The sequence below is a fragment of the Mus musculus genome, chromosome 5, assembly GCF_000001635.26.
Source record: "Mus musculus strain C57BL/6J chromosome 5, GRCm38.p6 C57BL/6J".
Classification (NCBI taxonomy): Eukaryota; Metazoa; Chordata; class Mammalia; order Rodentia; family Muridae; genus Mus; species Mus musculus.
This window is the reverse complement of record NC_000071.6, coordinates 99,267,955-99,295,681: the sequence shown is the minus strand read 5'-3', so window position 1 is coordinate 99,295,681 and position 27,727 is coordinate 99,267,955. Positions and strand designations below refer to the sequence as shown.

At 44.1% G+C, this 27,727-nt stretch overlaps 1 long non-coding RNA gene across 6 annotated transcripts; it reads right to left on the bottom strand.

Moving 5' to 3' along the window:
* Window positions 1-16,399: 16,399 nt before the first annotated feature.
* On the bottom strand, window positions 16,400-25,132 carry Gm35394. 6 transcript variants are annotated; one of them, XR_389393.4, is made up of 4 exons: window positions 21,115-25,132; window positions 20,793-21,005; window positions 20,279-20,467; window positions 16,400-19,252 (listed from the first exon to the last, which is right to left on the bottom strand). It is a non-coding gene; the product is annotated as a predicted gene, 35394 (long non-coding RNA). The 6 variants fall into 6 exon arrangements; XR_389395.4 differs by having other exon boundaries at window positions 20,793-21,002; XR_389396.4 differs by having other exon boundaries at window positions 21,515-21,761.
* Window positions 25,133-27,727: the final 2,595 nt, after the last annotated feature.

The window sequence follows — 27,727 nt, the reverse complement described above, 5'->3', positions numbered from 1 at the left end:
TCAGAAGCCAATTCTCACATTCAAAACACTGCCGATCTAAGCAAATTGTTGAGCTTCCCAACTAATGAGTTCAAAAATGAAACTCTCTTGTTGCTCGATTTTCTTTCTGCTTCAGTTGTTTTCTCAAATAAAATGCTGAGGTGCCTAGGAAGCAATTTATGAGAATTCACTGGTGACTAACTCTCAGCCGTGTGTTATGGTGGCAGCTAGGTGGGGGTCACCGCTTTTACCCAGAGCCGCTGTGGCATCTCTGCATCCTTAACAGTAGGAAAACCCAATGCCTGAGGAAGAGAACATCTCAGCCTATAGAGACAAAAGCAAACACCAGGGCATGATGCTCAGAGTGGCTGGAAATGCTAGTCGTTTTTATGATACACTCACAAGGGCCTCACTCTAACATGGACTTGAGAAGAAATACTTCAATACACGAGACTTTTTTGTTATTGTTGGGGTGGTGGTTGTTATAGATGCATAGGTATTTTGACTGTATCTATGTCTGCAAACCACAGGCAGGCCTGTCTGTGCCCAAAGGGATCAATAGAAGGCATCTGGTTCGCTGGAACTGGAGTTACAGGTACTGGTCAACCTCTGTGCAGGTGCTGGAAATCAAACCTAACTCTGCTGGAAAAGCAACCAGAGCTTTTTTAACCTCCAAGACATCCCTCCAGCCTGATTTTTTTTATTGAAATAACTTCTAAGTTGCACACAATGGTTTCTTTGGGGCATTTCCTTCTCCCTTTCCCCACCCCTCTCTGAATCCATCTTATCTCTTCCCACCTCCCCCAACACTTCCATGTCACTTCTGAAGGACAAATGTTCTACAGCCCTTGTCCAAGATATTTTTTTTAATAGTTCTGTGAGTGCAGACGACTTTATTTAAATGGTTGCAGGCGATCTTCATGACAAAGCTGTGAGGGAGAAACTATAATTTCCTCCACATTTTTCAGATAAGAAAGTCCAGGTGTAGAAATTTGAAGTGACGAACCCAGCTTAGTGATAAGGAATGACTGACAGGGTTGGAATTTGAACATAGGGAAAGCCTCCCGGAGCAGTGTATTTTTTCTACCTTTTCACTTAACACTTTCAATAGCTAGTAACTTATGGATCAGATTAATGTGAAGTAAATAGGCCTTGGATATCTTTGGGGAGAAAGGAATGATCAAATCCCGCTTTTTATTTCTGCTCTTCTGCCTCTAAACTGTCTGTCTTCACGCCCAGATCCAGTCCTGGCCGAGCCACTTGCTGAAGTTCTCTGCCTAGCTCTCATGGCCTCTGGCTTCTAGTTGGGCACAGAGAGGAGGCTCAAACTTCCAGCCCAGCATCAATGGCTCCATGTGAGCTCTTGCCCCTTCCTCCTGGAAGCTGGTATCAGTCCCATCTGGCTGATGCCTGGCTGTTAAAACATCTTTAATTCTTGCCTTAACTCCATCCAACCTGCAAGGCATACTTTCATTGAGCCCTTTTCTTTCAGCTTCTCTTGGAGCAAATTCATTTCTCTGATGAGACTTAACCCACAGACCCTGGGACTGTGGTCATCTCCCATACTCTTCCCTGCATATGTAGACTCATATATTCTCTCATATATTCACAGAGCCGGCTACTCATCTACAGGCTAGCGGTGAAGAGTGTCATAGGGACAGATAGGTCACTGCTTTCCTGAACTTAGGAAAGTCAGATGCCTCCATTTCTCTGGGCTCAGGTTCACTTCCTGTTCCCCTTTCAGCTTTTGTGAGTTGTAGTTTGTTTGCTTAAGATGTGTATGTGTATATGTGTGTGTGTGTGTGTGTGCATGTGTGTGTGTGTGTACGTGCTCTCATGCGTGCCCATTGAGTAAATGTGCGTGCATGGGGAGGCTGGAGATGGCTATCGGCTGTCTTCCTCAGTGTCTCTCCAGCTTATGTTTTGAGATAAGGTCTCTCTCTAACCCTGGGGCTCTCTGATTCATCTAGACTGGATGGCCAGCAAGCCCCAGGGATCCTGCTGTGGTCTGGTCTCTCAGATTACAGGAATGCTGCTCGGTCAGTGTTGGGGACCACACTTAGGTGTTCAGGGTTGAGGAGTTACCACACTGTGTCTGAATGAGCCATCTCTACACCCTATTACCTCCCGAAGTAATTCCTTCAGCTCTAGTTGAAGTATTGCCCTTCAAAACTCTGGCACATATGCTTTTCCAACTGTAGGAAAGTACCTATTCCTTCCTTCCTTCCTTTCTTTCTTTCTTTCTTCCTTTCTTTCCTTCTTTAAAGATTTATTTATTTATTTATTTATTGAATTTACATCCCAATATCAGCCCCCTCTCCTCCCAGTATCCCCTCATGTAGATGATTCTCTCATTCCCCCCACCCTCCCCCCACCTTGTCCTCTATGAAGGGGAAGTCTCACCCCTGGATATCATCCCCCTCCCCCCACCCCCAGCATATCACATCATTGCAGGACTAGGCACATTCTCTCCCACTGAGGCTAGACAAGGAAGCCCAGTTAGGGGAAAGGGATTCACAGACAGGACTCAGGGACAGTCTCCGGCTCTAGTTGTTGGAGGAGGAAAGTACCTATTTCTATACTAGCCATGAAGATACTAAATTACTTCTGAACATATTTGCCAATGACTCCAGGGTTCCAGGTTGTGAGTCTAAAGAGTCCATTGCTTTGAGAAATGAATACGGCAAGCAGAGGAAACTTTCCTGAGGAGATGAAACCTGTCTGTGTGCTCTTTTGGAGGGACTCTGGTGTCCAGATAATAGAGAAATAATTATGTCCTCCTGTAATTTATAGAACAACTAAAATAAAATCTCCTGGCCACTGCTGAGCAATGAGAAAAGCATTTGCGTTCTTTTGCCCCGGGGAGGGGAGTGTGGGTGAAAACGTGGGATTTGCATGTCTGCCATACTCCCTGACTTCTGTTGCTAGAGGTCTGCAGTTCTAGGGGAAGCATAATGGAAGAAACGAAGAGAGGATGACATTGTTGAGGTCTTCAGAGTGGGCAGAGGCTGCTCCACACTATTCCAGAGAGACCATGGTGCCTGTGTGTGTCGCCAAGACTTTCTCTGGGCTGCCAGCCAATGTAGAAACCCCATGGAGGTTGGGCTGAGTGTCTTGAGCTCTTTGTCTCAACATTGATTCCTCTGTACAAACTGGATGGTGTCGTGGAACCAAGCGGCAAGGTGTGAGCAAACCTTAGGGAGTGGCAGTGCTGGGCTGTAACCCCAGAGCTTGGGAGGCTCGGGAAGAGTGAGTGATTTCATGACCAGTGTGAGCTACATAGTGGGACCTTGCCAAACAAACAAACAAACAAACCAAATGTCTCAAGTCACTATTTCATATGAATGCAGGACGCGTGATCAGACTCCATGGCTGCTTGACTTCCTAGCCACTGGACAAGCTGTCTACGATTTTATCACAGTATCAAGGTCTTTTCGCTGATGTCAATTTAGCTCATTACTGTATTTGTATTGGGATATAAATCTTTCACTCCTAGTATTTGCACAAGCCGAAGCTGCTGTTAGAGGTGAGATTAGAGCTCCTTGGGTTTTACAGCCATCCCTTCCAACAGGGCCTGTGGCCTTCCTTTTTTTTTTTTTTTTTTTTTTGCCCACTCATGATAGTGAGAGAAAGGGAATTGTTCCTGTCATGGCCTATAAGGTCCAAAATATTCCTGTCTGGTTCTTTATAGAAGTTTGCTGATGCTTGGTGTGAGGTGAAAATGGGAATCGTGTTCCAAGGCTTTCAACTTAGCAATCCAAGAGAGGGCCTACTCACCTACTTCCTGGATTTATTCTTATTTATATAAAGAGTTGATAGTGGTTGTTACACACTCAGGGGTAAGGTTGTCATCAGAACAGACTAAATCCCAAAAGGGACCATCTCCATCGGTTAAATAGAAATCAACACATATTGAATCAACACATATTGGCCCTGCAACTCAAGTTCTCCCCAGAGGTGTTATAGGGATAACAGCTTCTATTTAGAGAACGCTGCCTACACGCTGCAGAGATGGGTATCTGAAAACTGGATGGTAGGCGATGAAGTGAGAGGAAGTGAGGAGGCCAGGGGTGTGGTCAGCGGGACCCCAGAAACAGGAGTGCACATGGTGTTCCCAGCAAAAGGCTGGTTTTCTGCCCACCGGACAGGAAGTCTTGCTTTGCAGCAGATAAAAGGCCAACTTCCCAGAGACATTCTAGGGAACTGGTTTTTAGCTGAGAAGAAAACACCTACCAGTATCTGTCCTGTACCAGTTCCCTGGGAGCCGCTGGCCTTTTTCCTTCCTCTTTTTTTTTTTTCCTAATTAAATTTAATATCTGCCAAAACTTTAGACGGAGCTCACAAGAACAAAAAAGTGGGGAGAGTAGAACAATTAATGAAATGGTCATGGGAGGGAGCTGTGGGGGAAGTCCACGGCAGATGTGCTCAGGGGAGGGAGCTCGGCTTGCCTGCATGGATCAGTCAGGTTGTTTGGTTCACAGACCCTTCCTCCTTCATCGGAGCCTTCCCTGATAGACAGGTCTACTCATATCGATTCTATTCTACCCATTTTTCTCTCTCTATCTAAGATTTAATCTGTTCCCAGACTTAAAAACACAAAGCCCCTAAGTTCTTTGTCTATGCAAATGACTCCTATGAATAATTGCTTGCTTTCGTACCCCAAACAGCACAATGATGCACTGTTTATAGAAGGACACGTGTTCTATACTAGATACAGCACTAAACAGATCCCTTTAACATGTAAACACACTCCAGTGGCGTGTTAATATAGAAGGAAACAGATCTGTATTCCTTTCCATCAGATAACCAGCACCTTATCCAGGGCCTGTCGCCCCCTTGCCTACCTCCCGATGCCCACTGCTGTCATCTCCTGCATCATTAAACCATTTTGTCTCAGCATCACTGAGCTGTTTCTCTCCTAACAGCCGCCCACCTAATGCCGAAGCATGCTTCGATAAACACTTGATGAACTGAGGAACGACCAATAAGCTTGCGTATTCTAACTTTGCTATTCATAGAACAGGACAAACACTTAACACACCATCCCTTTTAATCATCACATATAACTTTCTAAATTATTAAAATAGTTAGAAAACGAACCAGTCTCTCCTGACCGTAGTTAGTATGGATTAAATCTCCATGTAAAACAGTTGAACCAAACTATATTGTAGATGAGCCTAGGGCTTAGAACAAGACCCAGAGGAGGAGAGAGGACAACTCATTCTACCCACTGGCTCAGATGCACTGGGGTTTCCCAGTCTGTCTTCCACGACAGCGAACTTTGAGTCTTATTAATTAGGTGCCCTTATTTCTTTGATTTCAAGGTGCTTCATTTTGATTGTGCCAGTTAAAATTCTACACGCCAAAAAAAGCCTTGAATAAAACCCATCCCTGGCCCATAATGTTTCTTCTCATGGGCTGTTTGTACTAATACATCTAAGAACTTGTCTATAGCACCCTAATAGCTTCCCGCTTGCATTTTATTGAAACATCTTGTCACCTCAAATGGAATGTTCTTCTAAGAAACACATTGCGTTTTCTAGATTTTTGTTTGTTTGTTTATCTTTTTTATTGCATATTTTCTCAAATGTTGTTCCCTTTCCCAGCTCCCCCCCCAGGAACCCCTATCCACTCCCCCCTGCTTTTATGAGGTGTTCTCCCACCCACCCCCTCCTGCCTCCCTGCTGTAGACTTCCCCTACACTGGGGTATTGGGCCTTCACAGAACCAAAGGCCTCTCCTCCCATTGAAGCCCAACAAAGCCATCCTCTGCTACATATGCAGCTGGAGCCAGGGTCCCTCCATGTGTACTCCTTGGTTGGTGGTTTAGTCCCTGGGAGCTCTGTGGAGGGAGGGGTCTGGTTGGTTGATATTATTGTTCTTTCTATGGGGTTGCAAACCCCTTCAACTTGTTCAGTTCTATTTCTAACTCCTCCATTGGGGACCCCATTGGGGACCCTGTGCTCAGTCCAATGGTTGGCTGCGAGCATCGACCTCTGTATTTATCAGGCTCTGCTGGCAAGGATGTGGAGAAAGAGGAACACTCATCCATTGTTGGTGGGATTGCAAGCCGGTACAACCACTCTGAAAATTATTCTGGTGGTTCCTCAAAAAATTGGACATAGTATTATCTGAGAACCCAGCTATACCATACTTGGGCATATACCCAAAAGATTCTCCAACATATAACAAGGACACATGCTCCACTATGTTCATAGCAGCCTTATTTATAATAGCCAGAAGCTGGAAAGAACCCAGATGTCCTTCAATAGAGGAATGGATACAGAAAATGTGGTACATTTACACAATGCAGTACTACTCAGCTATTAAAAACAATGACTTCCTGAAATTCTTAGGCAAATGGGTGGAACTAGAAAATATCATCCCGAGTGAGGTAACCCAATCAAAAAAAGAACACACATGGTATGTATACTCACTGATAAGTGTATATTAGCTCAAAACCTCGGAATACTCAAGATACAATTCACAGACCACATGAAACTCAAGAAGAAGGAAGACTAAAGTGTGGGTGCTTTGGTCCTTCTTAGAAAACGGAACAAAATACTCACGGAAGCAAATACAGAGACAAAGTGTAGAGCAGAGACTGAAGGAAAGGCCACCCAAAGACTGTCCCACCTGGAGATCCATCCCATACACAGTCATCAAACCCAGCCACTATTGTGGATGCTAAGAAGTGCTTGCTGGAGCTTGATATAACTGTCCCTTGTTTGTTTTTATCACTTCATGATGCCTCCCACAGAGCCTTCAGGGCTGAGCAGGAGTTGGGGACATCAAGTTGGTTCGTTTGGCCCACTGTAATGAAATATGGTAGCCTGGAGGATTTATTTAGAATGGAAGTTTGTTTCTCACAGGCCTGGAAGTCAGCTGTCAAGATCCTGGCAGGTTCCTTGGTACCTAGGTTGCTCTACATTCTCACCTTGTGTAAGGCAGAAGGGGAAACGAGGATGTCTGCTCGCTCCATCAATCTCTTACGTTAGGGACACTAATCTCATTAGTGGGGAGGATCACAGATGGACCAATCTCCTTTGAAAGGACTCTGTATGGTACCTGAGTTTTGTAGAAACCTGTTTAGCCAACAGCAGATACAATTAAACTGAATTCTCAGGGAAGAATTTTCAACTGGAAGAAGAGAAGGTGTGCAGAATATTTGTCCTGGTGGGTATTCAATTCAGTCTTTGTTATTTAAAGGCATACTCATAGTTTCTCCCAGGGAACCTGGAATTCGCTGAGTCAGATAGACTGGCTGACCATCGAGCCCCCAAAATCCTCTTGCCTCTGCCTCCTTAGGTCTTGGATTACAAGTCTGTGGTGCCACGCCCAGCTTTTGTAAGTGGGTGGTAGAGGTTAAACTAAGACCCTCAGGCCTGCCCAGCAAGTGTAGTGTCCACAGCTCCGGTTCTGTCATAGTTAATTCAAGAAGAAATCTCGAGTTAGATATATTTTCAGGACAGCAAGAGTTTTGAAATAAACTTTCTTTTGCCTTAAAAAAAATAGATCTCTTAAAAATACATGTTCCTTTTTCTCTGTCTTATTTAGCTTTAGAAGGCTGACTGCTGTAGCCCTGTGAGCTTAGTTTCTGAAACTTTCCAAACAAAGCCTCAGAATGATAGGCCAGAGAGACAAAATAGCGAAAGAGCTGCCCCCTCGCCCGTCCCACGAAGCTAACAGAGGGCATCTGAGGGTGGGTGGTGAAGACATAAAGGAGTTTATTCAACCCACAGTTCTGGAGTCTGGGACACTGAAGACTGCGGTGTGGCATGTGATAAGGCTGTATGCAGCCTACAATAGGAGGAGATGTCACATGAGAGCAAGCAAGTGTGCTTGTCCTTGGCAGCCACCTACTTAGCACCAATGAAGTCACTGGAGTCACCTCCCCTTCTGACCTCATGGAATTGAATTACCTCTCAGGAGCCCACTTCCCAGTACCATTAACCTGGTAAGCTAGCATTCACCCTGCCTTTAGCGAAGGCTTCCTTTTGCCTCACTCCATGGGAGAAAGCAGAGGGGCAAGTATATGAATGAGGGTAGATCAGTCAGAACACAAGGGCTACTCTTGCCCTACAAAAACCTGCCCTGAGAAATGTTTGAATCCCACTTGATGTCCTTAATACTTCTTAAAGTCCTCACCTCACAAAACAGCCCATCAAATTGCAACATAAGCTTCAAAGGGAATAAACCATAGAAAGAAGAATGTAACACTATTGTTGGTGTTGTTGTTGTGGTAGTGGTGGTGGTGGTCATCATTGTTAAAATCTAGTTTGTTTTTCCACCCCAATGCTATCTACCCTCCCTGTTTTAATGGTCTGACTTGTTTGTTTCATTGTTTACTGTCTGCTGATTATTTTCTCTGGAGGGATGCTTGCTCCATGGTGTAAGACACTGGCAGAGTGTGGCAGTGCTGGGGAGAGGGAGACTGTATCACCACACGTATGAAAGACCACAGAGACAAGTTATTCTGTCCCACAGCAGGGTGACACCCCCAGGAAACATTCAAGTCCTTTCAGTGCCAAGATCCTGCCTCAGTGGGTGGAGGGTCCTGAGAAAGGCAGGAATGGGAACAGCGCTGATTCAATAATGACTCGGAGCCAGTAGTAGATGCAAGCTGCTACTTCAGGTCCTCGCTCAGTTCCCTGAGGGTTCTTAGGATTCTTTATTCTTCAACTTCAGCTTAAGCTTGATAGTTTGATCCCTTCTTCCTTCTCATTCTTTGGCTTCTCTCTCCTCATGCTGCCATCTTCTCCCTCTCATAGAGCCTGAACCCAGTCTCTCATTTACTAAAGCTACATCACCAAGGCCTTGATCGTTGTTAATAATTATCAAGAATTCTTAGATTTACATAAACTTCATGAATCCCAGATCAATAGTTCCAATCCCTGTTTCTTTAGAACCGAAACTAAACACAAAGCAAAGGCATGTTTCCTCATAGGTTTTACACAACCTGTTCTTCACGGGTAGCTGGGCACGGCTCTTGCAGTTTCCCGGTGCAGCAGACAGCAGTCTTTAGTAACTGCTTCCATTGCAAAAACGGAAAAATAACAAGCTACTAAAATTAAGATGATTTCTTACAAAGTTTTGAATTTATGTAAGCAAAACAGTTAGCTCTCTATTATATCATTCCAGGCATTGCTATCTCCAGTTCTTCAATCAACTAGAAAAACAGAGTACTCACTTGTATATGCTTCTACATCATCTTTTAATAATCTAATTTTTGTTTCCTCGTCCTAGTGATTCCATAGCCTCATGCGCTCTCTTTCAATACTGTGTATTCCTAAATCATATATAATTTCCCAATTTTTCTATCCATGCTTTTCTTCTTAAGACCACTTTTTTGATGTCCCCAAGTTCACCCTGGCTAATCAATGCAGCAGTCATTGGACCGAGGATGGTTGTGGGGGTGGTACGTGTGTCTCCTCATGATTCCAAATTCAAGGCCAAGTCTGGTAATGAACTACTTCTACAAAGGACCGAGTTGGCTTTTATGGCCTCTGTGATATGTTGTCTAGATCGTTTCCCATGGCTCTGAAGGCCAAGTGGAGGGCCTGTTCTTCATCCGCTACAGCCTCATGACCACCTCCATTCCTCACACCTGAGAAATACATCTGCTTCATTTACTATGATGCGACTAGCTCTGAGTAATGGGGAAAGTATAGTCCCCAGAAAGAAAGATTGAAAGTGGAGTAGTAAAGGCAGCAGATCAACTTTGGGGCAACAGCAACCATCAGCACATGTGCCTGTCATGGGGTGAATTGCCTGGCGATGCTCCAGGGGCAGGAACTGTGTCACACCTCCCCTTACACAGCCATGCCAGATCCATGCACCGAAGTGAAATATTTGAAAATACATTTTACTAACATCTCTCTGTGCTTAGCTGCACCTATTGTTTCTTTTGCTGGTGAATCTGTCAACTCACATAACAAGGCATCAGTAAGCCCTGCAGGTAGCGTTCCAAGGCTGGATAATAAGAGGAAGGGAAACCTGCAAGGGGCTTTCTTAAAGTGTTGAAGCTTTTCCTACAGAGAAAACCATTTCCCTTTATCTTAACCCCAGGCTTGTTTTAATTTTAAGCTACTAATTTGAAACAGTTAATCAGTAGCCACAGGCACATACATACTTCTAGAACTACAAATATTTATAAATCTATATCTATATCTAGGACTACAAAGATCTCTATCTCTATCTATCTATCTATCTATCTATCTATCTATCTATCTATCTATCTGAAGTACTATTAGTCGGAAAGGTACAAGCTCTTCCTACAACATGACCTGTGGAGGTTATACAGCAGAACTTTGTAATTCACAGTAAGGCTGGGAGACCCTTGGGGGATTACAATATTTTCAACAGTAAATGAGAGAGTGAATGCACACACACACACACATTTTTAAAATCACAAACTCCGGGAGTCAGATTTACAAAGCTTCCTATACACATGCCTCTAAACCTGTGCTTTACTTTTGAATATTTATCATTCTCAGTGAGGTCCTAGTAGAAATGCCCCCCAGGACCCCTAAAGAGGGTTAAGATTTACATAGCATAGTTCTCACTGCTGCTTCGATAACAAATATTTACCGGAAAGCAGGGCGAGCTTCTTCATTTAAAAAGAATTACTTGGTTTGACTTAATGAAGCAAGAATTAGCTGTTTGCTGTATCACTTGCCCCACTGCTGTGATATAGATCTATCTTCATTAAGAAAATCTAGTATATTCCTAGCAGGTTACAGCAACCTATACATTTGAGGGAACTGGTAAGAAAGAAGACCATTGATTCTAACTGGAACAACAGCAGGGATTTGAACAGAATGCAGTAATCTGCCATGAAATATTACCATTATCTCAATTAAAGTTCATGCTCTTTGTCTTCTACAAAAGCAGCCTAGCAGACTTCCATAACTCTCCAAACAGGTGTCTTTATCACCCTTTTAAATAAGGTGAATGTAACATAGTAAACGAAAGAATGAACGAACGAACAAATGAACACACGACTAAATAAACACCCTTGGAAGTTCCATTCTAGGGTGCTATCTTCAAGAGAAGTCACACCTTCAGCATCATAAAATACACAAACCAGCATAGCTGTGTGCTTTGGACTTCTGCCACTCAAGTCAACTGTAGTGTTGACCCAGTGGAGATGACGTAATACCCTGGGAACACTATGATCTCAGGGGACTTGGTTACGAAAGTTCTGCTTACAGGTTTATGCGTTCTTAAATTTGGCCAATCTATTATCTCAAATGAAGACATTCCAAGTTTTATGACTGAAATATATTCACCTTTAAAATAATAAGATCTGCAAGATGAGATATATTTATTTACCATCTGGGGCCACTGTAGTGTTTGGGGTTAGGAGTCGTGAGGTCATGGGGAAGGAAGAGAGTGATGAGTAAGAAAAGTCATTGGAGATGAGTTTTCACTCCCAGAAGGACAGTTTTGTTTTAGAATCTGCTCCTCAAAGAGCTTAGCATACTTCACCAATATATCCTGGGTTGTGCATCTCTCAGGCTCTACGTTTTACGACTTCCATTGAACAACTTTTCTTGGTAATAGAAGAGGTTTGTTTGTTTGTTTGGCCAGTCCCTGAAACATCCATCATTTTGGTAGAGTAATTGTTTTTGTCTCTTTCTGTAGGTCCTCATTGATGTTTCTTGACATAGTATTTTGAGCAGTAGTGTCTAGGGTGGATGGGAATTTAGGCATCTTTTAATATTCATTCACTTGATGGAGTTCCTTCATTCTTTAGAACTGGAAGCTTAGAGGAATAAGTAGAATAAAACCATAGAAACTTGTACAGCACGCCACCAAGGCTGCCAGCCTCTCAAGTGGGTCTGACCTCAGAGCCAATACTTGCACAATACTGTGAGAACAGCTATGTATTGAGCAACTATTTGATGAGGTATGACTGTAGGACACACAGATGTGGTGGGACGTGATATCAGTAACTTGACTCCCTTTGGTCGATTCTGAACAAGCCTATTTATATCATTGGGGACCCCCAGAATCATCTGATTCTAAATGACTTACCCCTTTCTTAACATATCTATTTCCCATCAAGATGGATGTCACAGTACAGGAGACAGCTTCTGTGATGAGCAAGGCACAGAGATCTGAATTGTCTCACACTCCAGAAAAACCTTGGGTTTCACAAATGGACTAAATTTATAGTTGCTAGTTTTGGGGTAGGAGTTAATGTGGGAGTCTGTCATTCAAAAATAAAATTTAACATTTGTTTGACTTTTGATATCAAAGGAAGAGTTCTCTCCCTCCCACCCCACCTCCCGTTGTTGGCTCAGATAGGGACTAGGACAAGTTAATTTAAAGACTGGTGACTTAATGCTTTCAGCCGCTGATGGCCCCCAACCCGCTCTTCTCTGAAGCATATTTTGTGACTGGGAAGCTTATCTGGAGCCTATGAAAATTTCCCCAAAACAAAGCGATTTCTTCTAAGTTCTTTCTGCTCTTTTAAAATTATTTGAAGGCAATAACTTTGTGGACTAATGTCCATATTCTGGTTAACGTCCTCACTTTTCAGTGCAGTCCTGAAAAGTGTTGGGGGTACTGTATTTTGTAGGCAAGTGTGGGGAGCATTGTATCTTGTAAGTACATACCTTGTCTCAGTCAGCACAGTAGAACATTGTATCTTGTAGGTACATACCTTGTCTCTACTGTCTCAGTCAGCACAGTAGAACTCATCCTTCTCTATGTGTGCTTTGGAGCAGTCAGCTGACTTCCAAGAATAAGAAACAGCAAACTCCATCACAGCTCATCAGGGTAATTGTTGACTTCTGGAAACAGAAATATGCAAGAAGGGACTTATTATGTATGTTGGTTTCTTTGCACTGAATGGAATTATCTGAAAAATTATATCCAAACCCAAATATTTTACTGTACAGAGAGTAATCATTTAATGTTCATCTTCTAGAAGTTACACGCTGCATCCCTCAGATCATCAGATCATATGGGCAATCTACAGATGTGCTTCTAAGCTCTGTGTACTTAACAACTATATTGAGTCATTTTGTGTGAAATGAAAATTTCACATATACATATGGATGTGGGATTCTTTTTTAAAAGCAGCTAATACTGAGTCCATACCATATCCATAAGTCTCAAACTCACAGCTACATTTACAAGGTATATAGACTCTTTTATATTCCTTTAGATGGCATATAGACCCTCTTAAATCAGATATAAAAATTTTAGTTTCCATCTGTGTTTGTTTTGTATATTTACATGAGTATATCTATATGTGCATATTGGGAAGTATAAGTTGTTTTCTCCCTCTTTAAAGTGCACTCATGCATGTATGGTGTGTGTGAATGTATATATGTGTACGCAAGTGTTTGTATGTGTGTGTATGTGTACACATGTGAGTGTTTATGAGTGTGTGTATATATGTGTGACTGCCTGTGTGTGTATATTTGAGCATGTGTGTGTGAATATGAGTGTATGTGTAAATGTGTGTGTATGTGTGTGTATGTATGTGCAAGTATGTATATATGTGTAACTATGTATGACTATCTGTGTGAGTATGTGTGAATATGAGTGTGTGTGAGAGTATGAGTGCATGTGTGCATGTCACATGCATACGGACACATGCGTGTATGCCAGAAGACATCTTGGGTTCTGTTCTTTCGGAACTGTCCACCTTGTTGTTTGTTTTCTCTCAAAGATTTGTATATGTGTGCAGGTCAGAGCAGAGTGGCAAGTGTCCCCCTCTGCCCCTCCCAGCCTAGTCCTCAGGGGAAGGGTTTCTGGCTTACTTGGTGCTCAATTTTCTCAGCTAGGATGTTCTCTGACCCCACTTTTGTCGGAGCTGGAGTTACAGGCATGTGTGTTATGTGTGTGCCGGGATCTGAGTTCCGGGCCTTATAACTGCATAGCAAAAGTATGTACTCACTGATGACCTCTGCAAAATCAAATCAAGCGCTGGAGCTATCAAATAGTCTAGAGTGGCTAGCCAGCAAGCCCCAGGGCCTCTGTCTTGTCCTCTCCAGTGCTATAGTCTAGAGTGGCTAGCCAGCAAGCCCCAGGCCCTCTGTCTTGTCCTCTCCAGTGCTATAGTCTAGAGTGGCTAGCCAGCAAGCCCCAGGCCCTCTGTCTTGTCCTCTCCAGTGCTAAGAGGTCAAGCCCATACACAAGTTGCCCAGATTTCTCTTTAAACATGGGTTCTACTGGCTTAAATGAGGTCTTCTTGCTTTAGCACATCACCTACTTAGCACTGGCTGTGTTCTTTAGATAGGACAGAGCTCCTCTCATTTGCCATAGTTCTTTCTTCATCCACTCAGATCACAAAATGAAGGCTTAGCAAAACATTTGATTGGTGGCCTTGACGGTGACAGAACCTTTTGATACCATGCTCTTCTTTGGCAATTACAAGAGGGAAAACATGGAAAAATGTGGTTTTGGTAACTTTCTTCCAAAGGGCACAGACACCATTCAGTGAATATCTAGCAGGGGCCAGGCACTTTCCTTATCCTGTCTCACACACTTACCACAATAGCTACATGGAGGGGGGTTGGGAACAGGGGAAGGTGAGAATTGAAAGATGGGGTAATTTAAATGAGACCACACAGCTCTTGGGTGGCAGAACTGAATGACATTTCTAAGTCCACCTGCTTCTAGATTTTTCCCTCTAAACTTCCCAAGACTTCAGGGGACTTTCTACAAACCATATTCCTCTTATCGCATCTCTATCAAGAGAGAGAGGAATTGAGAAGAAGAGGGAGATGGGGAGACCTTGTATTGTTATCCATCATCCTTTCCTTCTTAGACTTTCGAGAGAATTGCTATGTGGGGTTTTGGAATTACTCACAACAAGCCAGAAAAGAGAATGCGTAGCTCCTGTTTGCTGCTAGAAGTTCATGTCCACATGGCTTTAATTGTTTCACTGGCTGTATATTCTCTTCCCCTCCCCCTCACTCCATGGCTGCACAGCTGTATGGGGGCTCAATTTGTAATAAAAGTGGTTTAGCGCAAACCATACATACATAATAGTCTTTGATTTCCCCCTAGGCTTGGGAAATCTCTCTTAATTATCTGCTTATAGGGTTGGAATTTCTTCACCAAGTCTATCTTCATTTACTGAAGAGTCTCCAGAGTCCGCTTTTAGAGGAATTTTTTTTTTCAGAAGTGAAAACTGGCCCCACGCCTTCACGTGGAGGAGGGGCAATGTGGAAATCAAGTTAGCTTAAAGCTTGCTCCAGTGGGGGAGCCTCTTAAGAGAAGGTAGACTTGCTCACTTTGAGAAGGAAAGTTGGGAAAGCGGGAGTAAGAGAAGCAAGGAAGAAGATTGTGTACGTACACGCCAGAGCACAAGGCAACAGCAAAGAACGAAGCCCAGGCCTTTTAGCTGCGCATGCGCCGGGCTCCTGCTTTACCCAGTGCTGTAATACAGGCCTCTCTGCTCAAAGGAGAGAGGCAGGGGTAAAGAAGTACTGAGAAAATGTTGGCCATCTTGGAGGCGAGTCGCTGAAGCAAAAGTACTCATCGGAGGAATTCTCCTTAGGCTGATGTGGCCCAGCTAGTGAACGCATGTGCGCGCGCACTCGCAGGCACGCACACATATCAGCCAAAAGCTTCCAGTAGCTCCCGAGGACTGGGGGAAAAAAAACATGAGCTGGAGACGTCGCCTGCTGTGTCCTCCATGGAGGCTTCCATGTGGCAGAACTGATTACGGATCTGCGCTTCTGAGGCTGAGAGTGGGCTTCCGATCGTTTTTTGTAATCATAGTCTCTGTATAGGAAGAACGCTGTTGTTGAAGATGGGGAAGGGTCCCAAGCATGTCTTAGGGCACATATTCATGTTTTGCTTGTGCATCTGAACACCTGTTTTGGAACTAACTCTGGTCATCAGTGGGAGTGGCTGTGGGCATCCAAGAAAAGTTAGCAGAGATCTGTCATTTCTGCTGAGGAGGCTAGGGGTCGTAGGAACAGCAGCCATCTGCCAGCCCAGGTGATCACACTGAAGTAGTATTATTCTACTCCGCGGGGCAGATATAGTACTTGATAGATCTCTAGCTAAGACTTCGAGGATGAGTACCACAGCATGGGCAGACTTCTATGGGCCTGGAGGAATGTTCCAGAGCTTAGCTCCCTCCTTGGCTCATAAAATCTCGGGAGTGGGCAGGGAGAGACACTGTGCCCAGCTGTTCTAGTGACACGAATACGGTTTGTTTGTTAAATGGCTATAAATCAGGCTCCTTTATTCCTCCTCTAGGATCAAAACATTTTAGCAATTCAGAAGATATGTGTGGACCCGGCTTCCACTGTAAACACTTCCCTTTCTTGATGTATTTCCCCCAGTCTACAAATTAAGAGACCTGCCTTTGAAAGCCTGCAATAAAAACAGCCTTGTCAATTAGCTTTGATGGGATCACAGTGATAAGACATTAGTACACACTCAACAGGGGTTTGCAGATCCTTTATTGGCACATATGGGGAAATCCAAACCTAGAGGAATGAGTGACAGGGTCACCTGGCTGGAAGCCAGCCTGGGCTTTGCTTCTCAGCCTGAGCTCTGCCTACTGCGAGCCATAGCCTGGATCATTCCCTTCAGATGGCACCTGCTTTTCGTTTTCTGCCCTTACAGTCAAAGGAGTAGCTGGTAGACAAAGAGGCTGTCACATCCCCAGGAAGTGTGGTTTCCCTTTTCCTAGGAAATGACTGTTTCCTTCTGGGCAAGAGCACTGTACCTTAAGTTAGAGGAAATAAAATAATTTTAAAGAGTCATCTTTCAAGATCCTATAAAAACGCCATTACCTAGAAGGCTGGCCACGGCTGAGGATTAACCTTAGCCCTGTGAAGACAGCAATGAGCAAGAAGCTGAGGCTCCTGGCAGCCCTGTTCTGCAAGTGACATTACTGATACTCACTTATAAGAAAGATTCCAGAATTTCCTTGACTATAGATACAGAAACTTCCTTAAACTGGAATAAATTTTAACAGGTATCTGTAGTGAAATAGCCCCAGAAAAGGGCCCATGACCATGATTAAAATCTGGAGCAGATTTCAGTTGAAACTTGTGTTTCCCGCTCCTAGCCAGGTTATCGCATCTGACAGACCACCTCAGCGAGTCCAGGGATGTGGCTTTTCCCTTTAAGACAAGCCAGTGCAAATGAGGAAGTTAGAACCTAGGTCATTGTACACTTGCCCTGATGGTTTCCACTGAGGACCGAGGACCTGCTTGCTGTTTGAGATATTCCATTTTTTATAGAAGAAAAATCCGTGCACTCACTGGAAGCTTCTGTCTAGTCATGGCATGTCACTTCGTAAAGTCACACCGGTAAGCTCGGTGCTGATGACAAGAGTCTAACAAACCAGGGGACAACAACCAGAAGAGTCACAGTGACTGAAAGTTCGAGTTCCTTCCATGAGATGAAATGTCACCCGTCGGAGAGCCCTTGGGAGGTGGTCAGGCCGTGGGGTGGAGCTCTTATCAAATAGATTAGTGTTCTTTTTCAAGTCCTCTTGATTGCCCAGCTGTGTCCAATAGTCTGAGAACTCCAGCCTTGGAAATATGAGGAATAGGAAAAGGTATGACGCTCAGGTTTCTCAGTTTATAACTCATTACGGGTCCGTGGCAGATGTGCGTCCGAATGTTCATGTGAGCAACACGAACCACAAACAAGTTATGTAGAACAATATTGCTATCTACAACAATGGGGCCACCACTTCAAAGTTCATTTCTCCTTTGGTCTTAATACCGAGCTGTGATATAGGAAAAAAACACCTCTAGTTGCCTGGGATGAGAAACAAGAGGCAGAGTTGCTATGAATCCCAGCAATGTACCCATACCACCCCAATCTCCAGCCCCACCTATCTCCATATCTACAGCCTTCCTCAGCCCTGCCTACCTCCGTATCTGCGGCCTTCCCCTGCTAGCCCTCCAACAGATGCGAACTGCCCCTCTCGCCCGCTTCGCTAACGGGCCAGGCAGCCTCATGCCTCATGCCAACACGCCAGCCATCTGTTATGTCTACCTGCATTGACAGAGCTGTTTATTTATTCAAGAAAGTACGTTGTGAGCATCTGTGGGCATTCAGTGCTACAAAGCAGGAGGCAGACTGAGCTCAGAGAGAAGGATGATGGACCCTTCTCTCATAAACCAGTGAAGACCAGTACACCAAACATGCATAGGACAAATCATATCTTAACATGTTAAATTGTTATGAGAAGCTTCACCAATGAGAAAAATGTTGTGCCTAGGGAGTCCTATGAAAGCATGGGAGGGGAGGACTGGGTTGAATCCTTGAAGGCCAGGTTGGGCGTATGGTGAGTACCTTGATAGAAAGGAAGGGAATGCAAGCATGTAGTGTCTTACAGCTTGCAGCAGATAGCAGAGCCTCAGTCTCTGGGTCCCATGCGGGAGGAGCCTCTGACACCTTAATACTTTTGTCTCAGCTAGGCATCAACTGGCCAGAGCAAAGAGTCATTTGCCACCCTATGTTAAGTTGGTGTCCCAACACTAAGAATTAAATTTCTATAAATTCTGTTATTATCTTTGAATAGCAGAGTTAAATGCAATTGCTTCATAGACATTTAAAACCCTGACTTGACAGATGGCAACTTTAAAACATAGCAAGTTTTGGGCATGGGGACGTTGTTCCATGGAAGAGGATTTGCCTAGCAAGCTGGAGGCAATGGGTTCAACCCTCAACATAGCAAATAAATACATAAGTTAAAAAAGAAGCATAAAATATAACAAATCATAAGAATCCTTATTCAGAAGTTTCTCATTAACAAAAAAGAAGAACATTTTTAGGAAATGTGGAAGGAGATTTAAGTCTTTCAGTGTATCCTTGGTGAAATAATTTCATCCACTCATTTAGCAAATATTTAGTGACCCCTTATGATAAACAGAGCATCAGTCTATGAGTGGGGACGTCTCGGTGATCAAGGGGTCAACTGGAGTCGGCATTCTACCGAGCACCCAAAGAAGGCAGCAGGGGAGGGGGGCTGCAAAGCTAAGGTGCACACGAGTGGAGGAAGAAGCAGATCTCATTCCCCACTGTGGCTGACCTTAGTCAACTTCAGCAGGAAGATAGACAGGGCCGTGGAGGGTTTCCTTAAGGTACGGTGAAAGCAGCGTACGGAGCTTGCTCTTAGTTGCACTGTGAGAGGCAAGATGAGCTAGAAACAGAGCTGAGTGTAAGAAAGGATGCCCAAGCTTGATATGGTGGTAATCTCAGAACAGCCACATTCACAGATTCACTCTAAGGGCTGGCAGGAGAGGAATCTTCAGATGTGTGCACTGGATACCCTGGGAGAATAGAATGGCAAAACAGGGCAGGCATTAGCTCAGAAGTTTAGCCCAAACAAGCTCTGGGCTAAACAGATGACGCTCCCATCGAAGTGACACTGAACAACCGGGGAACTTCTGGCAGGTTGTTTAACCTCTCAGGGTTTGAATGACCCACCTTCAAATGTGAACGGCTCAAATTTAGGCATATAAATTTAGGCATAGAGTAAGTATAGAGCCTAGGAGAGTGGCTTGCCAGTCGGTGGCTTTTTATTACCATGGCTAGGGCCACGTAGACAGGGAACTGGTTTTGGGGGATGTATCTGAAGCAGAACATTTGAGCAGTATTAAATCATAAAGATGTGCTCTTAGATGGAGCTCATAGACATTAATAACAAATGCATGTTACTACCTACAGGATGTCCAGAAGACATGGCGAATGGAACAACAGGGATAGAAGCTTTCCATGAGCTCCTACATGGATCAATACTAAGACTATATCGCCATTTATTCTTTGAGCATTTAGCTTAGCATTTGTGTACTCTTTGCTTTGTGAAGTCTTAGCTTAATAGACCACAGTCTACGAATAAAACTATACTGCTTTATAAGCGAAGAGACCGAGAGTCAAGTAGCCCAGTCTATTCAGTCCCCTTGACCCCAAATCCCAAAGTTAATTGGCACCTAATTTAGTTCACTCCACTAGCCCCCTTCTTATCACCTGTAGACACACACACACACCATCTGCTGGCCTTGCTGCTCTACTGTGGTCCTAAGGGAGTTGCCTCTGAGGGGAGAGCTCCCCCATGCAGAGGTTCAGAGCCGTTAGCAGATTGGAGCTTTTGCTTCGCCAGTAGGTCTCCACCAGTCTTATGAAGGCCACAGACAACTCCTACAGCTCCAGGAAGGTGATTGCTGCCTCTCCAGCTTTACTTTGCCTTGTTGCTGGCAATGTGGACCCAGCTTCCTGGGCCTGGAACTTAATATAAATGAAGCATACCAACATGGGAGTTAAGGTACTGGTTCAAATTATGGCACAACCCTAATTACCTGTGTGATCCTGGAGAACGTGTCATTTTTCTTTGTGAGTTACTTTCTCTTCTTCACCGGCAGTCCTGACACAGTGACCCCAGGCTCAGATCAAACAGGAATACTACGGTGCTTTGCAGAAGAAATGACAGTGCACCCTGTGCACAGTCAGCTTCCAATCTCAGCTGCAGCTGTCTCATCCTCTTGGTGCTAAACCGGAGAGGGGCAGACTTGGGCCCCGAAGGCGCATGCGCAAAGAGCCATGCGCCCCTCACTCTTGCTGGCCCATTGGTTAGAAACTTTAGGCTCCTACAAAGCCCATCTTAATTCTCCCCCCGCCCCTGCAGTCACATTGAGTCACTTTTGACTCAAGAAAGTGTCCCACTCATCCAGGGCTCTGCTTCTCTACCTTAATTTTAGCATCACCTGGGTGGATTACAGGTTTCTGATCGATCCCAAACATGCTCTCTTTAGAAAAGAATTAAGATAACACTTTCTTCACCCCCCCCACCCCCCCACACACACTGTGACTCACTTGATGGTTTAATGTCTTCCATGTGAATAGCTTTGCCATTTGCCCATGAGCAGATTCTAGCAACAAAGGCTGCCAGGGTGTTCTTTCCTAATCATTTTCTGACCATCTTCGTCGTCGTCGTCATCGTCATCATCATTAATGTGACATATTTGCTTTCAAAATTCCTTGGCGTGAATATGGCGTTTGTCAGCTCTAGTATGTGGGACGAACCTGCTATTATCAGAAGGAAGTCTGATGCAAACGTTCAGTGTGGAAGTTAGGGGAGCTTGATTTTGCCCCCCCCCTTTTTTTCTAAACCAACCCGTTTAAAATACTAACTCACCCCACAAAACAGTGACCTGAGCCTCGTCATCTGGCTGGCTCCTCATGCTGCCTCAGAAACAGGCGTGTGTGTGTGTGTGTGTGTGTGTGTGTGTGTGTTTGTTTCTTTCCCTTTAATGTCCAATCTGGCTGCCGAAGGAGACACCAAAATGCCAGCGCACTGGAGCGAGTAATCGGCATTTACTCCGGGCTCCAATGCGTCTTCCAGGCAGAAGGACAACTGGGTTGAATGAGTGGGGGTCCCTTTGCTTGCAGGCTCTGTGCAGTAGGCCTGCCAAACATTGCTATTCCAGCCCTGCAACCTGCGCCAGACTGTTAATGTCTTTATACTTATTCAAGTGTCAGAGAGTGCTGGCAGATGTCAGAGAGAATGGGAGGCTGTCAATAAGGAAATTACTTACATTCACGGGTGATGGCGGCAGGCTGTCAGGTAGCGTTTGAGGAGATGTCAAGCTGAAACGAGGAAGCAGAAAAGAAAGAGGGTGACAGCAAACAGCGGCGGAAAGAGGGCCCCCTTCTTTGAAAACCTGTTTGGAGATATTTTTCTCTTCCTTTTTATTTCTAGAGCTGAAGTCTAGATACGGCAGTCATAGGTCATGGGCTAAATAAGGAGGTGTTTTCTATCTCTGAGATGGAAGGAGAACAGGGTGGCAGGGGCCCTTTTGTCTCTTGTCATGAGGCAAACAATCTGAATCTTTTCCTGATGAAGAAGTAGGCATTGGTTTCCTGTGAGATGTGTGCTTTTCCATGCCTTATGTATTTTGCTCTATAGCTGCTTCTTCTACAGCTATATTGTAGGGGTGGTAAAAAGCTTTACTGAGGTGCCCGTGAGAATCTTCTATTTTCAAACACATTTGGTATGTCAGAGGGGGGAAATGACACCCCCTCTGCTGCACAATTTTAAGACTAAGTTTGACCTAATGGAAGGCCCTCTGTGTAAGCACAGACGTCTCTCCGTCCTTGACTGTGGTAAGGGTCACTGGAGACTCAGGAGCTGGGCTCTACTTAGAAGCATCTTAGCTGGAACTTAGGCTCCATTTCCTGTGGGCATACTCTTCCTTAGGTCTTTGTGTCTGAGAAGCTGTGTTCTCTCTCTCTCTCTCTCTAGCTCTCTCACTCTCTCTTTGTCTCAGTCTCTCTCTTCACCCCTCTTCTCCCTTTTTCCCCTCCATTTCTCGAGTCTCTCCCTCCCTTCTTTACATGTTGGGTTTTTTGTTTGTTTGTTTGTTTTTGTTTTTTGTTTTGTTTTTTTTTTAGGCAGAGTCTTCTTGCATAACATAGACTAACCTTAAACCACAGCCTTCTTGACTAAACCTCCTGAATTTTAGGGTTCCAGGCCTATGCCACCATACTTGGCCTATCACATTCCTTTAGTGGTTTGTGTAGCTCCTACTCATTCCTCCACTGTCAGTATCTGTGTGCATAGAAGAGGAGTGGCCTACATATCTGTTATCATTAATCATCATCCAGATACAATTGACTCCTAGATGGAAGGGTGACCCCTGGAGAATCCTTCTGAAAACCTGAGACCTTCTGTTTGTCTCTTATGACGAAAGAAAAACAAAAACACCACCACCATCACTTAACAACAATGAAAACTGACCTCTTTTGGAGAGAATATGCCAACCCCCCCCCTTGGGGTTAACAAGGGCTTCCTGGAACTGCCTACACACAATGTCCCACATCCCCAGCTATAACATTTTAGAATTTCTCCTAGAAGGTATCAAGAAGAGGAAGCTGGACACATTGTTTTATTTTGCTTTGCTTTGCTTTGTTCTCAATTAATCAAAGGAGAGTCGATGTGTCAACTAATGAGAATCCCAGGGCTAGAGGTACCCATGAGCAGTAGCCAGAGGCAGGGAAATTGTGCACAGAATCCCTAGAAGATGCTGCTGGCCTCATCTGGACTCTGGAGACAAAGCTGGAGATTAAATGAAGGATAAAGCTGAAGTCTAGACTTAACCTAGACAAAGAGACCCCTGCCCAGATTTCAGAGAGCCTCACCACATGGCCTCTCCCTCTTCCCCTGTAGAGGGGCATAGAGTTGGTATTCTGGGTAAGCAAGTGTGTGTGATCTACCTGCCTGCTGGTCTGGCTGTGTGCTCAGGGTTCCCAAAGCTCAGCCCTCAACCAGGTTGGCTCTTGTCATGGATGGATGGTACACAGAGTGTGGAGTGTCTTCGCAAGCTTTGAAGTGCTCTCTCTAAGGGCACATAAGCATGCTTCTGCCAGAAAAACACGGCAGAACGTAATCCTGGTAGACAGATCCCTCCCAAGAAACTCGAGTTCAGCAAAGAGGACAGACTCACCAGGCTGCCTGCCTGTTTTTTTCTCCCTAAGCTGAGGCAATCAGGTTAAAAACCCTGCGAGGATCTTTGAAGTACCTTTTGCCTCTATAGCTCTAAGTTCCTCATCACTGCCCTCGAACACTCAGGTACAGGCCACCTCACAGGTCTTTGTCTACTCTATCTCAATGCCATGTCTGGTTAGAAGATGATCCAGCCTAGGATTTGAGCTGGAAGGACCACTTAAACACTGGAAAGGACAGAAGACCCTGCCACAGTAGAAGGTATCATGACAGAATCCAGGAGGGCTTTAGCTTCCCCAAATGTCACTGTGTTCCAGATTGTTTGCTTGCTTTATTCATCTTATGGAATAAAAGGGTAGAATCTATCCAATCAGTATTTTTTTTTACAGCAATGAAGTCCTCAGTATTTCCCTATTCCTAATGTCTGACTATTGCCACTCTCAACCCTTCACCCAGTTTTCTGCTGGATGCTAGCCAGCAGCAATGGGAAACACAGCAGCAGTCTCGGAATCCTGGAATACCCTCTAGCATTTGTTACTGTCTTGGTGACTCACAGACCAACCATCCTCTAGTCCTATTTTTTGGAGGCAAGGATTGAGATTTTGAAATACTAAAGTGTTTAAGAGGAGCCTAGAATATAATCAGAGGTGGTTATTTCAGGATCTGATGCTCTCTGCTAGGTCATGGATCTACTGGGAGGCCTTTACAATCTTACATTGTAGCATCCTTCTTAATCCCAACCTGTATTGTATGTGTATGGGTGTTTTGCCTGCATGTGTGTCTGTGTACTACTTGTGTTCCTGGTTCCCATGGAGGCCAACAACAACAACAACAAAACCCATCTGACCCTTTGGAACTGGTTTTGTAGGCAGTTGTGAGTCATTATCTAGGTGCTGAGACTTCAACCTGGGTCTTCTGGAACATCAGTCAGTGTTTTTAAGTGCTGAGCTATCACTCTAGTCCCCACAGTCACATCTTATGCCTCGCCTCCCAAGTACTCATGAGCATGGATGAGTTTATGTTTCCTTGTATAATGGCTTAAGTATATCACCTCTATAGTCTCTAAGGGTCACAGAAACCATGTCTGTTTTGTGCTAGTATTAAGACCGTTGCATAACGGGATGATAATAATAGATACATGAGTAACAGGATAATTTCATGAATAGATAAATGAATCCCTATCTGTCTAACTCTACAGTTTCGGAGCTTTAGGTTAGGCAGCAAAATTGCTTAGGGAACGCAGCTCTGGGTGCCAGGTTCTGAGAAGTGCTGTGTAAGAATGCAATAGGAAGCTGTTCTACCCAAGATGCCTGAGTTGGATCGCAGCCACAGCACTTCTAGCAGATTCGACACGTTTCTTAGCTTCTCTGTGCTTCAGGTTCTTTGTCTCCAAAATGGAGCTAAGAGTAAATCTCATGTCAAACAGCTTGGAGGACCAGCAACGTGTTCATTCCATCTCAGAACACTGCACAGAACCTAGAACGCCTGCCCTTGTACAAGTGCTGGATGTGTAGAGAAGTGGGTGCCCCTGGTTAATCTTGTTCACGCACTACTGGGTGTCTGTGCTTATCCGACATCTTCAAGCCCTCTTCTGGTCTATCGGAGAGATCATCCCGAAGGTGTCCACCATAAAGAACTTCAGGCCAACTCTCAGAAAGGAAACACGTCAAATCAGTCCATCTTGATATCTGTACTTTTTCTTTTAAGCCCTCCATGTTCAGAAAAGGAACTATTCAGCAAAGATAAATTATTTTTTTAACTCCAAACACGCATTACCAAAATTCCCCTTAACTGTTGTTAATTCTCTTCCTTTGGGCCACATCGTCTGCAGCCTTTGTTAATAACTGCGGTATGGACAGAGTGGTTAAGCCAGGTTCACATCACGCCAGGGTTCATCAAGGCTCTGGAACCTATCAGCCTTCACTTGTCTCGTTTCTTAAGCTAGAAAATATGAAGTGACACTAATTATATCCATGGTGGTTAAATGAGATAGATATAAATGTCTAACAACCCTGGCAGATCACAGACACTTAAACAAGTTTACTAGAACACTCATTCTACCTCATTCCTCTCTACACTCTTCTAATCAGGCCAGGACCAACATCTGTCCTCTACACCTTTGCTACTCTCCTCATCAATGACTCTCCATCCCCCCCGGGACCAGAGCACTTAAAGACCCTACCCTTTCCTCACATTTCCTATGAATCCTCTAGGCTTAGGCAACAGAAGCCAAAGATCAGGAAATGCAGCAGTTGGCTAGAACATCTGGGTGGAAACTGGCCTTCCCTTGTGCTTCTGCCTAGTTTCGGTTTTCACCAAGGCTGGTCTGGGTTAGTTTTTACCTACATCAGTTTCCTTTGCTCATTTCCCAGGATCCTCCTCTGTCTTGTCTGCTGATGCCCTTGTCATGATCACAGAAGTATTCGAGCTATTTTCAATGTTTGCTTTCAAAACCCGGTCATACTGGTGTTATTGGTATGAAAATTCAACGCATTCAGAGTAGGCGCCACCCCTCCTTTTCCAGCTCAGGATCCAAAGGAAGACATAAGGAGGGTATCTGGTTGGCAGGGGCACAGAGACCTGAAGCCTGTGTATCACACTAGGCAAAAGGCAAGGGTTATGGCAAAAGTCCCATTCTTTTCTACTAGAGAATGCACACATGAGATAAGTTATAACCTCCAGTGGTAGATGCCCGGAGGCCAATAAATCAGTCACCAGAACTTTTTATTTTGTTGATTTATCTATGAAGAATATCACCTCTTTTTTCTTATATAGAATTTTCTCCCCACCCAGTCTCTTGTAGGGCCTAAGAGATGCCTCTGAAGAGAAAAAAATATTAACTTCCCTTTAATGCTGTTACCTCAGTGTGAACAGGAGCTTCAGAGAGACTAAGCCACACACGGGTGTGAACTTGGAACTGTTAAATGGAGCAAAACATCCAAAGTCCAGGGAAAAATCAGGAGACATTTTCCTCTGAACCAGTTTTAGGCCTGAGTATGAGAAATATGCAAAGTTTCACTTCCATTTTTAATGAAACTAGAAAGAAACGTAATTCTGGGACCTACAACCACAACAAGGGCTGGGTGAATACATGGAATAGTTTCTATTATATGTATGTATATATGTGTGAATATATATATATATATATATATATATATATATATATATATATGAATGTATAAAAATACTTTAAAAATATTAGAAAATTTAAATCTGTGATATATTTACATAGTTCAAACAGGAAAAAAATGTGAGAAGGTATCTTGTGAAAATTTCCCCTGTGTCTTCCTCTTATAACCTTCCTCCTCCAGACAACCACTTTCCAGTTCCTTGTCTCACCTCCAGGGTGCTTTATGTGTCACATATATGTATGTATGTATGTATGTATGTATGTATGTATGTGTGTGTACACATATATGTAAATTTACATACAATTATACAGATCTCTCTCTCTCTTCTCTTTCTCTTATCTCTTATGGCATGTTATCCCCAATGTTTTGTGGTGAGCCTCCATTATACCCATAGGGTGATTGTTGCTGTGAACATCTCAGAATGTATTTATCAGTTCTATGCGAGCAGACATTGAGTTAATGTTTGTTTCTCCTAATCTTTTCCCTTCACAGAATGGGTAAGTTTGTATGTTATTTCCCAGGACAAGAGGAGTGTATCTGTAGGCTCATGTTCCTTAGTTGTAATCTCTTAATAGATACATGCCCCAGTCAGATCTGGTGCCGACAAAGGTTCCAATGCTAGAAGGCTTAGGCTGAAGGGTCAAGAATTCCAGGTCACCTTGATCTACAAAGTAAGTTCCAGACTAGCTTGACCTGTACAGCGGCATCCTCTCTTAAAACAAGACAAGCAAAACAGCAAAAACGGGCCTTCCTTCATAACCCTTCACAATACAGAAGACTTTTACCAATCTCAGGAGCAAACAGTAAGTTTGGGATTTACTAGTTTGCTATCAGGAACACGAGTGACGTTTTCCCTCTGTGTGGAAGCCTCTCAGATACAAAGGGCAGTTTCCGTGCTTTATGGGTTTCCAGTTGGGTCATTTATAACTTTCACTTCATTCAGGTTGTCAGTAAGTGTGTAAGCCACTTCCTGAGTTGATCTGGACACAGGCTTCTTTAGGGGAAGGTGGCCAATTTCTACCGCCTTCGTATGCGAGTTGATAGGTGTCTGATGGTGGAGTAAGGACACTTGCTTATTCTGTGGGAAGACTTGGCTCAGGTTGAGATGCAGCCATCCTGAGTCCTAGCTTTTCCTCCCTATGTGGTTGGAAATTGCGTAGTACTTTTGAAGTAAC